The sequence below is a fragment of the Rhopalosiphum padi genome, chromosome 1 (genome assembly GCF_020882245.1).
Source record: "Rhopalosiphum padi isolate XX-2018 chromosome 1, ASM2088224v1, whole genome shotgun sequence".
NCBI classification, from domain to species: Eukaryota; Metazoa; Arthropoda; class Insecta; order Hemiptera; family Aphididae; genus Rhopalosiphum; species Rhopalosiphum padi.
This window is the reverse complement of record NC_083597.1, coordinates 17686077-17700917: the sequence shown is the minus strand read 5'-3', so window position 1 is coordinate 17700917 and position 14841 is coordinate 17686077. Positions and strand designations below refer to the sequence as shown.

Genomic DNA, 14841 nt, shown 5'->3' with positions numbered 1-14841 from the left:
AAATCTAGTTAAGATGCATAAATAATTAGTATTTTGAACTATACAGCTATAACTGAACTAGTAAATTTTATATAATTGATAATTCCAGGAGCCAAAAGTGGGAAATACTTTTAAGAAAAATTAACAACAAATTTTTACAAACAATTTTGTTGTTGACGTCATGCTATAATTTTTTTTTTTTTTTTATAGTATAGCTATTTAAATTGTTGACTTTTTCAGTATATTTTATTTATATTAATAAAATATTTTTTTTAGATTAATAAAATATTTATACAAGATAGGTATTTAATACAAGACTTCTAATAAGTTGTTCTTTCGATAGAAAAAAATATTAATATATATTGTCATAATTATTTTTAACATATTAAGTTAAAATGATAATGTTATTCGTGTATCTACTCATGAATCGTGATATCTATTATGAATTATGATAATCAAAAAAATTATATTATTTTTTTTTTTTTTTTTTTTAAAGCACGATCCATTATGTATTAACAAGTATTTATTAAATTCGATGGTGATTTTTGGTTATAGACATAAAAGTTTAAAGTAGCTAATATAAATGTGTTTCGTAATTCATATTTTAGTGTTAGAATAACATTATAAAAATAAACGTATAAGTGTATAACTCAATAATTAATAATTATTAATTACACAATAAATGCCTATAAAGTTTATCAAGTACCATTGATTAGATACTTAATAATAGTTAATATTATCTTAGGTGATAAGTTTTGTTTTTCTATTTGTATTTTGAGATTCTGATTAATACTAAAAATATATTGGTTTTTTTTCTGATGTTTTTATCATTATTATATTATCTAATATAATTCTATAAACGCTTTTTCGAGTTTATAGAGTTTTCTAAAAGTTATAGTGATTGTAAACGAGTCTAGTTAGTACTTTAAACAGATAATTTTTCAGTTTTTTCAGTAGTTTCACCGAAATTAAGTAAAAACTACCAACAAGGTTGACAATAGTTTTTCGTATGCGTTGATTTATCATCGCTTTCAAAGTTTTAAATAGTATATTTCCATAAATTATAATAATATTTATAGGAAAAATTATCTCAGACAAGTATCCAAAACTGAACCCCCTTGTCTCTCTGTTTTATTATTTTTGAACTTTTATTGCGTGATTCGATTTTTGTATTTGATAATTTACTCGTCCAATCAACTGTTCATAGTTTTAGTCATAACATAGATTTTAGGTATAATAGATTATGTTAAAAAATCAATGATGATCTTAGAAGGTACATAAAATATTCTTAAAGAAATATTAATATTATAAATATATATTATTGAAAACCTATTTTATTTTGTGTACACTTCAGTATAGCGTCATAATATTATATATGTACAACTGTACAAAGAACAATTAATAGTTATATTATTTAAATAAACGAATTGTATAATCGGGATACGTATTTGTAGTTTGAATAATAAATAAATACGAGAAAAACGATGGTAAATAAAGAAATAACAAATATTTAACACTGCATTTAAAATTGTATTTTAAATAATACATTGCCGGCTGTATTTGCCTCTTGACTTGTAAAAATTACGAGTATTATTGTAACAACTGATTTTTGAATGGTAAAGTCTCATAAATTAAACTGTTTTTGTAGTTATATATTATGTTACTGACATTTAGATGACGAACATTTTATTGTTTCCATATCTTCGATAATAATAATACATTTACATATTTTGTTGATTTGTTCTCATATTGCTGTTGTCAGAAATCATGTAAATATGCATAATTTACATTCAATGATTGACATTATATTTTATCGACTACTAATAAAAATACACGTAAGTTTGTGGAAGTGTGCATAAAAAAGTGATTCGTGTTAATAAATATTAAAAGGTATTACGTAGTTTTACATACGGTAAACATATATTTAAATTTTGTTTCCATTCGTGTATATAGGCGTTTTACTATATAAAGTCGTCGAGTGAAAGAGGTTAAACGAGTTCAATAAGCAATTTGAATGATCAAAATTCATAGTTATAGTTATTCGATTTTATTTTTCTAGATGTCTTACGTCGATAGATGTTTTTTTTGCTGTAAGCAAATAATAAATAAGCTATAATTGGTTTAACAATGAAGCGACTTTTAATTTTTTTTCATAAACAATTGTTATTAATACTGTGAAAGCGAATTAAAAATTCGTGTAAGGTAATATTCAGTCAATCGAAGGAACTGAACAAATATATTCATCTGAACATTCGTTTGAAGTGGAACACATGTGAAAATTAGGAACATCATAATCAACAATTGAGAAAATCGAATGAAATTAAACCGCCCAGGTAAATTTTTAATTTTAAATCTTACGCTTTCAAACTCCGATCAAAGTCATTTTTTAAGTGTTTTGATTGATTTATTAGAGTTAAACATAATATTATAATATATAATATAATATTTTTTAGTTGAAACATTAAGCAATTGTATTCCATTATAATGAATTAATGTAGCCTGCAAACAGATTTTTTTTTGTTTTATAATTTTATAAAGTTTAAGGACCATTAAAAAAAAAAAAATAGGTATTTATTTTAGCTAGTAGAAACTCGAGAGTCACATACTGTCAGTAGTCCTTAAAGTTAGTGAGTGTGAATGTAATTTTTCGAAAGACCATTTAATATAAGAAAGTTCTATACATGTAATGTAATAAAGTTCTTCCAAGTCTCCGATGCCATCCACTTCTCTATTTGATGATGATATAAACTTCAAATGTAAACTTATATTATACCCCCGACCATAGTTTAATAATCGTATTTAGTGGTCATAATCATCAGCCATTATGTTTAGATTAAGTATTTTATCGAGTATACACTCTGATCGAACGGCCTATATAAATCCTGTACTAAGATAAGACATTATATACGATTACTATACATCTCGACATCTCGTATTATAATATAAAATGTTTACAACGGTTTTATTATACAAATTAATGAATTTAACATCTAGAAGAAAATAGATTCGTTCAAAAGGAATTAAAACTTTATATAATAAACTTTTATTGTACATTTATACATGAAGGTATAATAATGTTGAATTGTTTAACTTATTATCTGATAACATAACTTTTTAATACAAGGGTGATCGATCCATTTCACGCACAACACTAATTTGCTCGGTTGATATTATAACATAATACTTATACATAAATACGGGGTGTTCAATAAGTTTGGAAACGGTTATTAGACTAATTGGAACTAATAGACGATAACATGATATAATTAATGAGGTTATTAAATATTTAACATAATAAATGTACAGCAGTGTTTAATATTTTGGCTCCATGTAAGTATTAAAATATTCATATAGTAATTAAAAGTTTCCAAACTTATTGAACACTTGATATATATTATATTACCTATACAATGTTAAAAAAGTTGTTTAATTTAGTTTGGATATAGGTACTTATGGTACTAAAATGTTTCTATTTTTTATTTAAGCATGATTTTTACATATTTGATATTTTATGTAAATGGCACAATCCATAATTATAATTTGAAATTCCTAAGGAGAGTTTTTTTCTACAAATATGGGACAGATTATTTATTCTATTTCCTTTAAATTTAATTTTAGATTGTAGTAAAAATAGCAAATTCCTCTATATTACTAAGGAAATTGTTAAAATAATATTAAAATATTTGAATTAATTGGGAGTATGGTATTAAAAAAAATTACGTTTTTTTACTTATAACAATATTTGAATATTTGTAGAAACTATTGAAATATGTAGGAATATGTTATTAAATACGTAAATCCTTATTTCAGTAGGAGATTAAGTAACTTTTAACAGGTATTTCATGCTTGTTTATTGATTTTTGAGATACCCACATTCATATTATAATATAGGTATAGCAGGTGTACACAAAATATTAATGAATATGTTTATGAAATATTTCTCAGTTTTAGTTTTGTATTAAAATGTTTTTTATTCTTATATTGTTTTTATTATTTAGGTCAATACATTAAGGCAGTTGCTATAATGAGATTTTAGCGATGAGTTTTCATTTAAAGTTTTAAAATACATGCTTCAAAATCCAATGAGGATATTTTTAATTTAACGTTTTAAGCAGATTTATTCAGACGATATACACAGTGTTCTATTTAATATTGATATATGTTTAATTACATCTTGTGATTTAATTTGATTTTTGTTCGTTTTGATCACAACAGTTAAATCTAAAATGTGCTTTTCTGATAATCAAAAGTCAAAGAAAACAAGAAAATATTATTATAAATACAGTTATTTATAAACTAATCATTTACCTTGAAACTAAATTTTGGGTGGTCCATTCATATGTACAACGATCTTGGTCTTTAGACGAAAATCCGGGTCAGTTATTTAATGTTAAATAACAAATAAATTGGTAATGGGTGTTGGATTTTTCTTGCAATGCTAATAAATATAAGTAATATAAATTTTTACATTTTATTTTTATTTCTGTTTTTTCTAAGTAAGAATGATGAGTTACACATTTTGCGACTGAATAATATTTAATTTATACAACTATACTGCGTACGTTTCATTGCGGTTATTATTATTTGGAAACTTTCAACTTTTGAAAAAAAATATATCTATTTTTGTGTTGTAAAATGTGCTTGCCTTAACATTTCAAGAAATTCTCTTTGTTTGTATCTCTACATAACTAAATACCTAGAAAACAATTATATAAATATTTTAAAACATTGTAATAAAGTACCGTTTTTTAATGAAGATACGTCTGCGAAATTAATTAATAATATTTATATAAAACACACTTTAATGACAAATAGTAAATAAAATAGTAAATATGTGAGATAAATGCGAATATGTATAAACGAATAATTGTTATGAAAACTTTTTAACTGAAATGTTTACTTCATGTAATATAAAGATTTTTTTTATCATCTACTTATGTCCTACTAATTAATATTTAATTATTTTAAAGTTTTATAATTTCAGATTTTAAATTAAAAATAGCGATTGAAATTTAAAATTGTGCGTTGATTTCAAAAGATTGAGTTTATTATTTAATTTATGATTATCTTTTCCCCTCTGTATTCATAATAATAATAATGTAATTTTCAATGTACACATTTTTAAAAGAGAACAGTTTGAATACATCATTAACAGAAGAGGAACCAAATAGATATCTGTTTACTGTATGTAGGTCGTAGCCTATAGGTATATAAATAAGTGTAACTACAACTAGCATATAAACAAAATAGTTTATCTTTAATCTATATAATAATTTTTTTCTTTTTCTTGATGTTTTTAAATAATTCTAAGATCGATGTTTTTTTACAAAATATATTGGAATTCACCTATTATAATACTATTATTATAGTGACTCGGCGATACCTACAACAAATATTGTATAGTCTTAAACGTTTGTTATGTATATGGTGTATATCTATATAAGTTTAGTATGGTCACGTGGACCCATTGGTGCAACTAAACCAATATTTTTGGGTGTGCGTAAATTGTATAAGATTTTTAGACCTTCAGACCCTTCTTACTGCATTTATATTAAAAATAATTTCAAATATATATTTATATACCTACTATATTTATTTAAATATGAGTAAAAAAAAAATTATAGCTTCTTGATTACCCAAATCAGTAATACCATTACCTACAATTATTTATAGTCAGTTGTGATCTTTTTAAGTAAGTCAGGCTGATTTAAACCAGAAGTAGAATAGCTAGAAACTGGAAGACCTATAGATCGTCAATTTATTTTCTAGTATTTTTTTTTTGTATTTTAAAAATACTATAGGAATTTCTTAATATCTTTTATTATTTGTTTAATATTATCTATAATTTAATATAGGTAATAGATAATATTTATAACGGCATTGATTATAAAATATAGAATATAGATTAAAGAATAGTCTATTTTATTATCAATGGTAATATTATAAACATTTCTTTTTTTTAATATAAAAGAAATCTACGAACAACACAATTTAACAGTTTACTTGTATTTTAACAAATTATATAAAACAATAATGTAAACGCGCTCACATTCACAGACTAACCTTTATCCTGCCATAAATAAATAAAAATATGGTTAACTTGTATTATAATTTATAATACAATATTATTATGATAATTGTAAATTTATATCATAAATAATTACGTATTTGTGACCAGTTGGTTGTTAAACACAACACTAAATAAACTAAAGTTTATTTTATATTATGCTCTATAGCTGGTTACATAATAGATGCCATCGAATATAAATATAACAGTATATACAGTACAGGTATACCTAGTACCAACAACATGTTTATATTTAAAATTTATTGATAATATTTACTTCAAAATAATAAAACTATAATAGAAAAAGGGCTTTTATTTATTTATTATTATTATTTTTTTTATTGGTCATAAGTCCCCTGTGCACGCTTGTGTTGTGTCAAAACGCAGTACATGTGCAAATATTGCATATGTCTATGCAAGCATATTGATATTGTTGTTTTAAATTGTAACGAATTTACACAAATAATAAAGAATTTACCTATTAGTAAACATGGATAACAATTACGTATTTTTTATGATAGACTAAGTATCAAAACTACTGACAATATACGTATGATATATGTACCTTTATAATTATGATACATTATTTTCTTTGCGGGTATCAAAAAACTGATAATAATGTTGTAATATAAATACAATGTAATAGTTTTATAAGTGTATCTACCTATAATACATATAATATAAATGGACCTTAAACGCCCTTCTTCGATTGCGACGACTAATATCTAACCACAAGAGCGATCGGGAATCGACAAAATATTTGTTACGATAACTTGGACGAACAGAGAGGTGAACTGCTGTCAAATCGTTTGACTTTCAACTTTAATTATAGTGGACGGTGAAAAGTAAACAAAACGAAATTTTATTATTCTGTACGGGACATTTCCGAAAACGATCAGTATAAGTACACTTTATAGGTAGACATATATATTACATTACGCGCGTCAAGTGCTGCGGTCAACGGATAATATAAAAAACACGCGTACCATATATTCAACTATTATATATGGTCTGTAAACTATTTTTTGGAAAGAGTTACTGAAGGAGTACTCAAAAATTTTCACGTAGCCTATATCTGTCGATCGAAAAACGAGTCTACAAGATATAGTATGTATACTATAACCTATAACAACCTATAAACAATACAAGAGGTAATTTTTTGATATTCTCGATAGATTCATGCGTATTATATATATATATGAAATCTGGAAAAACTTCACATTGTCGTCGCAAAGATTTTTGGAAAAATACAAACGAGCCGAGCTAGTTTTCAGCTCAAAATTAGAGGAAGAGGGTTATTAACGACGTAATATCAGATTATGAACAAATAATGTTTTAAATTATCTAAGTTAATTTTTTATTGAAATAATGAGTATAGTCGTTTAAATACTTAAATAGATCACCTCGTTTATGTAGCGTACACAAGTCCCCTTCAAGTCTATCCGAATACTTGCAGTACCCAAGTGCACTTCGTGAGTGATTAGATGAACCTAACCTAGGAAATAGGAATACATACACACACTATAGACTGGACTTTTACGATAATTATATAATTTATAAAATGTATTATTAGGTAAGCTGCAAACTAATAAACGTGTATTATTTACGCACGGTGTATATACATAATATACAAGTCCACCCCGTACAACTAACTTCTCGTTTACAACTTTTACATTATATATTATTTACGTTCGCTGCATATGACGTATAGTTTCGTTTCCTAGTTTTTTTTGTTTAGTCCTTTATTTGCGAGAGTATGACTATATCGACGAGCACCATGCGCACTACGCGCATAGAACTTCTAATTACCGGAGCGTGGAATTTTGACGAAACGTCTGCACCGACTAATATGTGCCTTCTATCCATTTTAAGACTCGAGATTCATTAATTTCAAACCGAACCAGATCATTAATTCTGACGCGCGATTAATAACAGTGTTACACCGGTGTCGTCGTCATCGCCACCACCGCCGTCGTCACACAGGAAGGCCTTTGTGCTGCATTTTTTTATTCTTCAAACACAAAGTTCATATTTCCCATCCGTTGCCATTACCTCCGCCGCCGCCGTTCACTAAACATAGGTCTCGCATTAATTTCACTTAAAATTGTCGCAGGCACGAGTTCTTAATTAAACAGGCCACCCGGTAATTTGTATAACAAGAATTAATTGCCGTTTTTAATTAAAATTTACAATAACAATAACGAGGGATAAAATAAAAAAATTGTATATATATATAAAATATATATAAACATAAGAAGGAAAAACGCAAGTCCGAAAAGGCCAATTATTATACACGACGGTAGCGTTAACTTTTCCCTTTGTTCCTGGAAATTAGGTAGTTTTTCTTCTTTACTCTTTTTCGAATAAATCTTACAACCTTGCCCGCCCCGTTTCCACGCACCTATCTACGCTCTTCTCCTCGTTTATATTACATATTATAATAATGGTAGGTTGCAGCTTTAGGATGTGCGTAGTCCCTCGTCGTTGTGTTGCGCGGAGACGGTCGCGTAGGTTTGTTGTGTTTAATATATATATATAATAAAATTGTGTGCTTCTACTAATCATCTAGAAATATATGGTTGTTTAAAGTTTTTAATTTTTTTAATGTACGTCGAGGCTTGGACGTCCGGGAAACTTTTAGAGGCGGACATCCCTTGTCAGTTTCGGGTAGTTCGTATAATATACGAGGGTAGTTATGTACGACGTCTCTCTCTCTCTATATATATACATATATAATAATATATATCCGTCGTTTATACATATAAATAGTGAAAATCACGGGAAATTACAGAGGGGTAAACAATTGCCGTCGTCGTTTCGACACCGCGTCGAAAATCCTTTCACGATCCCACTGCCATCACCACTATACCGCCATTACGAAGGCTTTTAAATGAGTCGTGGCCGAAATCAAAAACAAACCACAAGGAATTCTTAGAAATTCTATAAGAATACTTATTGCGTTTCTTTTTCACCGGTTCTTTTATGACGTTCCAAACGTTATTGTTTATTTTTACCTCAAAATAGGGCAGTTTATAGGCATGTATACACAATATATACATATTATATACTCGTACGGTATAATTATATGATATTTTATGATTTTGAGACATTTATTTTTCTGCAGCTATTAAGTTTAGACACTATATTGAGAGCGTTCAATAAATCGAACATTATTATGTTTAAAACGACACTATATATGTCTGATAACTCTATATTGATTATTAAAATACAAATTATATAATTAAAACCAATATGGTATACTAATTTTGTTTTTGCTTTATATTAAATGTAGAAAACGTGATTGGGTTTCTCTTATAGGATAGGGTATATACTAACATTTAATAACATAGTGAATAAATGACCTAATATCAATCTTAACGATAAGAAAATTGTATGTGTTTCTTGCAATTTTTTCACGGTGTTTTAATTTTTAAGCAACTTTTAAGTAAGTATTATGTAAAATATTACGATTTAACAATATTCTTAAACATTGAAACATCGTAAAAACCCACATAAGACACAAATAATTTGCTTACCTTTAAATTTGATAATTCACTATTCACTAAATGAAATTTAAACTGTTGAACATATATTGCTATGCTGTACGTTTGTAAAACGGAAACCACACACCCAGATGTGGTATCTTCTTAAAAACGCAAAAACGAGATAGCGATTAACTGACCTCGGAACCATTATTGCTATTTTTCGATCTCGACGTCGAAGTGGTGTTTAAGAAGGTAATGAATTTTTTTTTCTTTATTCTGTTCTCTTTGATAAGTTTTTTTTATACTTCTACAGATGCTTTGGCGATTGAAAACGAATTAACCTTAGAGATTTTTAGTTAGTGTTTATTATTATAATAAAGTAGGTTGGCCAAACCCCTCACTTAATCAAAAACAAAAATATATAGTTGAATTCGCTTCTAAAATGAAACAATAAAAATAGTAAATCAGTATTTAATAAAAACACTCCAGTTTCTTATCTCTGTGCAGAAATGCGCCAGACGAATACAGTGTTTTTCCATTTCCTTTTTCATCGTGTATATACCCCATAATCGAGCAGTGGATATACCACAAATTACCCGTGCGTGCAAATTATATTGGAACGGAGAGCGAAAATTGAATTTTTTTACGGATGACGTACATGCAAAATCAAATCAATCTGAATATAATATAACAGGAATTGTAACTTTAAGATTAGAGAAAAAAAGCTTTTGTTGTAAAATTAATGAATCACCTAATGATTACGCCCTAATATTCTCGGCAGTTTACCAATTGCGCCTAAAATTACTTTTTTTATGTACGAATCGCGTTCTAAACATTTTAGGGTCGATAAACCAATTGTACTTTATACGTTGTACAATACTTAAGGAAAATGTATTAGTTAGTTAATTATTTATTATATGATAAATGAAAACACTAACCGATTTTTTTTGTGAGTTCATTTTTGATCGTCAATTATTCAAAATTAAATACCAGTTACATTACATTATAATTGGTTTCATAAAATTTCCGATACTGTTTAAAATATATTATACTCAGACACCCAGTCACTTTAACCAATATTTAATTGATCAATAAATAAGTTTTAATTTTCAAGCACTTTAGTATGTGTTATACAAGCGCGATTGGTATACTAATCCTTAATTATAATGAGCGCAATTTGTATATTGACCCTAAACGTAAATTTTGTGTTAAGTGCAATTGGTCCATAATGCCCATATTTTCATCCGTATAATGTATTAAAACATTTGAAACACACTGTGTGTTATTGTGTGCACTTACTTTATTCTGTAGTAGAATACAAATAAATAAAATAAAAAGGACTACGTTTGGCATTATTATTTATTTGTAGTAGAATAAAAATAGAGAGTTAAAAGGTATGTGTAATATCCTTAAGGGATATTAGTAAGAAATACGTAAAACACGGTCTGTACTAACAGGAAGCCGGAAGGTCAATGATCTAACCAAAAAAATTAGTCCTTCTAAAAGGAGAATGTTACAACGACCCTTGTTACTAAGCTACACGTGCTAAAATTCGTGTAATACATTAATAAACCATATTTAATTATATTTTAAATTACCATACTTATTTGTATCTTGCGAATGCGTGGAATATTTCTATAAAAACTGACAAATTGACACATTTAGTTTCTGTATCTCTATATGTGACGTTTATATGGTTTTAAAATTGTATGCGTTTCACAGTGCCTAAGACTAACACTGACGGAGGTTGTCATTACCTATGATAGGTAATAGGTATACGATATACTATTATAGTATTATGCGATGTAAAAACGGCAGATTTCTCAAATATTTTGTGATATTTTCTGCGTACGTACAATTGATTTTGAAAAAGTTTTAAGATTATGAATTAAAGAGTCTATTCATTTTTTATCGACGGTTACTGTAATTCTGTTATTAGATCTTGTTTTTATTGTACCTTGTATCTAAGATTCTGCGGACACTTTTTTAAAGAGTTAAACGAGTGACCAGTGGGACCAATTAAATCATTTAAGTCATTAGAAATCAGTGAATATTTCCCCGAAATGGTACTTAGACACTTCACAAGTCTTAAAACACTCCTAAAAAATGTAAATTATATTTTAAATCTATGTTTCCGCACGTTTGGTACCTATGGTACTTCTATATACTTAGTGCTAAACTATTAACAACTGATAAATAGCCTATTAAACGTCACGCTAAGATCATAATTCATAATATTTAGGCATATTAATAATATATTATACCTCATACGAATATTTATGTATATGTATCATTGTCAATGTGTCCTCGGTGTTTTCTCAAATATTAATTATATCATTCCCACGCTACAGCTATCGCGGGTAGTATTTTATACTCTCAATATACCTAATAATTTTAAAAGTTTAATTTACTCTCTGTTAATGACAATACCTTCAAAAGACAGCGTCAAATTGTTTATATTTATTTGTGTAAGGTGTATCTATAAGTAAAATAGTTGTGATCGTTATCATTGTTTCTTTCGACGCGCAATCGATAGACTCGGTAAATAATCACATTGCAGCGTGTCGAACAAACCCTTTCCCGAAATCCAGACGGTCTTCTCTGTCTGTGGAAAGCTCGATTTATACGCACCTATTATACTGTATATTATGCATATTACACGTACCACTTGTACCGGAGTTCATTAAACGCGTTGTCGAGAAACACATATATAGGTGCGGTATACAAATAACCGTTTGTTTTCACAACCCGCTAAATTTTCTCATTGTCGTCAAAAAGTGAAAGGAGAATTATTTCAATGTTTCGAAATGAAATAAAAATGTATCTATACGTCCGTAATATAATTATAATAACACGTACACTTGTCTGACCGTAAAATGAGTTAATTAATTTTTCTGTATCGAAATAACATTATCTAATCCACTAATACCTATATCAACTACGAAACCAAACATGCGTGTATTATGTATAATACGTATATTATATTGTAAAAAATCGAATTAATATGTGGTTATATAAGATTATAGATAGCATACAATTTAATAAAACACAAATGGGTACAACGAAGGTGTTTGACGATGCTTATTTTATAATTATCGTAATTGAGTATTTTAATTTCCGAAATGAATTTATAAGATATCGATTTTCACCATACTAATAACGTAGTGGTTTTATTATTTTTTCGAAAGATAATGCCATAATGGAATATAAAAAAATAAATATTTATTTATAATGGAGGTCATTACTTATAATTTATAAATTATAATTATGTGTACGTTATGTTTCTTTACTAATAATAATTCAACTACGCTCCATTTTATACTTGTCCAAAATATTTTAATTGACAGGATAAATCTAAAAAAAACAAGAAAAATTTCTTAAACCTTTTGGCAACCACACAAAGTCAACTTATTATTTTTTTACAAGTATTCTTGATTTTTTTAAGGATAATTATTATCTTACTATGATTAAATAGTAATAGCATTGTGTTATAACAATATACCAATTATTATTACATCAAGCATACTGCTGAATTAACAATATATAAACCAAATATAACAAACATGTCTTGATTAATGTTTAAAATTGGGAAAATGTTAATAACATTAACGTATTTATTTTGATATTATAATTGAGAAAAATACAAATTATAATACGACATTAAAAAATGAATAAGATATAAATCTCTGTAACTTAGGTTGCCAAGTAGAAATGATTGTATATATGACACCCACTCAATCTAGAAAATGTATTTCTTAATTAATCTGTTTATTCCTTTGTATATGGCTAATGATATCGGTGTCGTTCAATTTTTTTTTTTTAAGTGTAAGATTATATGTTTAATAAATGTGATATGAACATTTTTTTAAATATTTAAACATAATAAATTAATATCACGTGGTTTTTTAAGGCAAATATAATAATAGAATTTCCTTATAGCTATATATGTAAATTAATATTATACCTTACAAGAATATAATAAACAGTTTTTTCTACGAAATCATAAATTCGGAGAGTTCATTAACTGTTGGTTTATAATGCCGACATAGTTTTTAAATTATTTTTTAGACATGTTTTTCCAATTACAATATAAAAAAAGGTTTTACAACTATATTATATGTTACTTTTTGAAGAGTTTTTACAAACGTTTAAATTATTTTCTGAACAGTAAAACTAATTTTTATTTTATGAAAAGTGTAAATAAAAACATAATAAAATATTTCTTTTTTCGTTATAATAAAAATACCTTAAAAAATTAATTATAATATTTTAATACCATAGCTCTAATTTCTAAACTATATGTAAATCTATAATATAGCAACGGGTTTAAGTATGATACAATTATTAGTTTATAATTTTATAGCGTTCAAAGAATTATATACTGTATCTTGGGTAATATTATGTTTGGTCATAAAAGAAATAACCTTTATATTGATCATAAACTTATTAATTATTATATTTTATTTGGGACTCTCTTTTAACCTACATCCTAGTTACTATCAACCTTTATATATGTATACAATACATATAATCAGATAGTCCATATACGAGAAAAAATAATCTAATCATATTTATTTCAATGGATAAAGTAAGCTTGTAATATTTGAACTCGTCAACACAATTCAAAATTATAAGTTAGATTAATTTTTTCAAGTAAAAATAAATAATACTTTCCAAGTACTAAAATATTAAAGAGAAACATTAGGAAAGTGAGAAATATATTAATATAATATTAATACATACATAATCGTGGTTACTAATATTGCTTGTTTATCAATTATAAAAAAATCAAGTAGGTAACCTATATGTATATAGCTGTTCAATTTTTTTTTATATACTATATAGTATAATGATATTTAGACACTCTAAAATTGATGAGAATTATTAATTTTATTGGTCGTTATTTTAGGTATGTTCTCTGTATTTCTGTTGCATAAAATATATTTTATATACTACGAACTATAGTAATTACTGAGAATTCCCCAATTCAATACTATATAATTCTAGCACCTTCATTTACAATATTGACTATGGCGACGACAACACGAGCATATATACGCTAAGACGACAGTGTATATAAATATTATAAATCGACTGTGCATAGAGGCATAGTGAAGGAACTGCGTGCACGCACTATACACTTATTCAGCTGTATACTATTTCCGCAGTGGTTAATAATATTATTATTAAAGTCCTTCCACTCGTTCGTCCGTCTTTGAATCTATTGTGGCCCGACGTTAGGTGGGCAGTAAGATACTTTGCGCAATAGTTGGTCCTAAATTTCTACGCGTCCTTTTTCCTAATCGGAAA

General features: G+C 26.7%; 1 protein-coding gene across 2 annotated transcripts in view; it reads left to right on the top strand.

The window, feature by feature from the left end:
• Window positions 1-1977: 1977 nt before the first annotated feature.
• The window catches only part of LOC132924951 (insulin gene enhancer protein ISL-2B-like), a 110327-nt gene continuing 97463 nt past the window's right edge, over window positions 1978-14841 (top strand). For both annotated transcript variants that reach the window (XM_060989408.1, XM_060989395.1), the window contains exon 1: window positions 1978-2312. The gene's annotated coding sequence lies outside the window, so the exon portion shown is untranslated. The remainder of the gene's footprint in view (window positions 2313-14841) is intronic.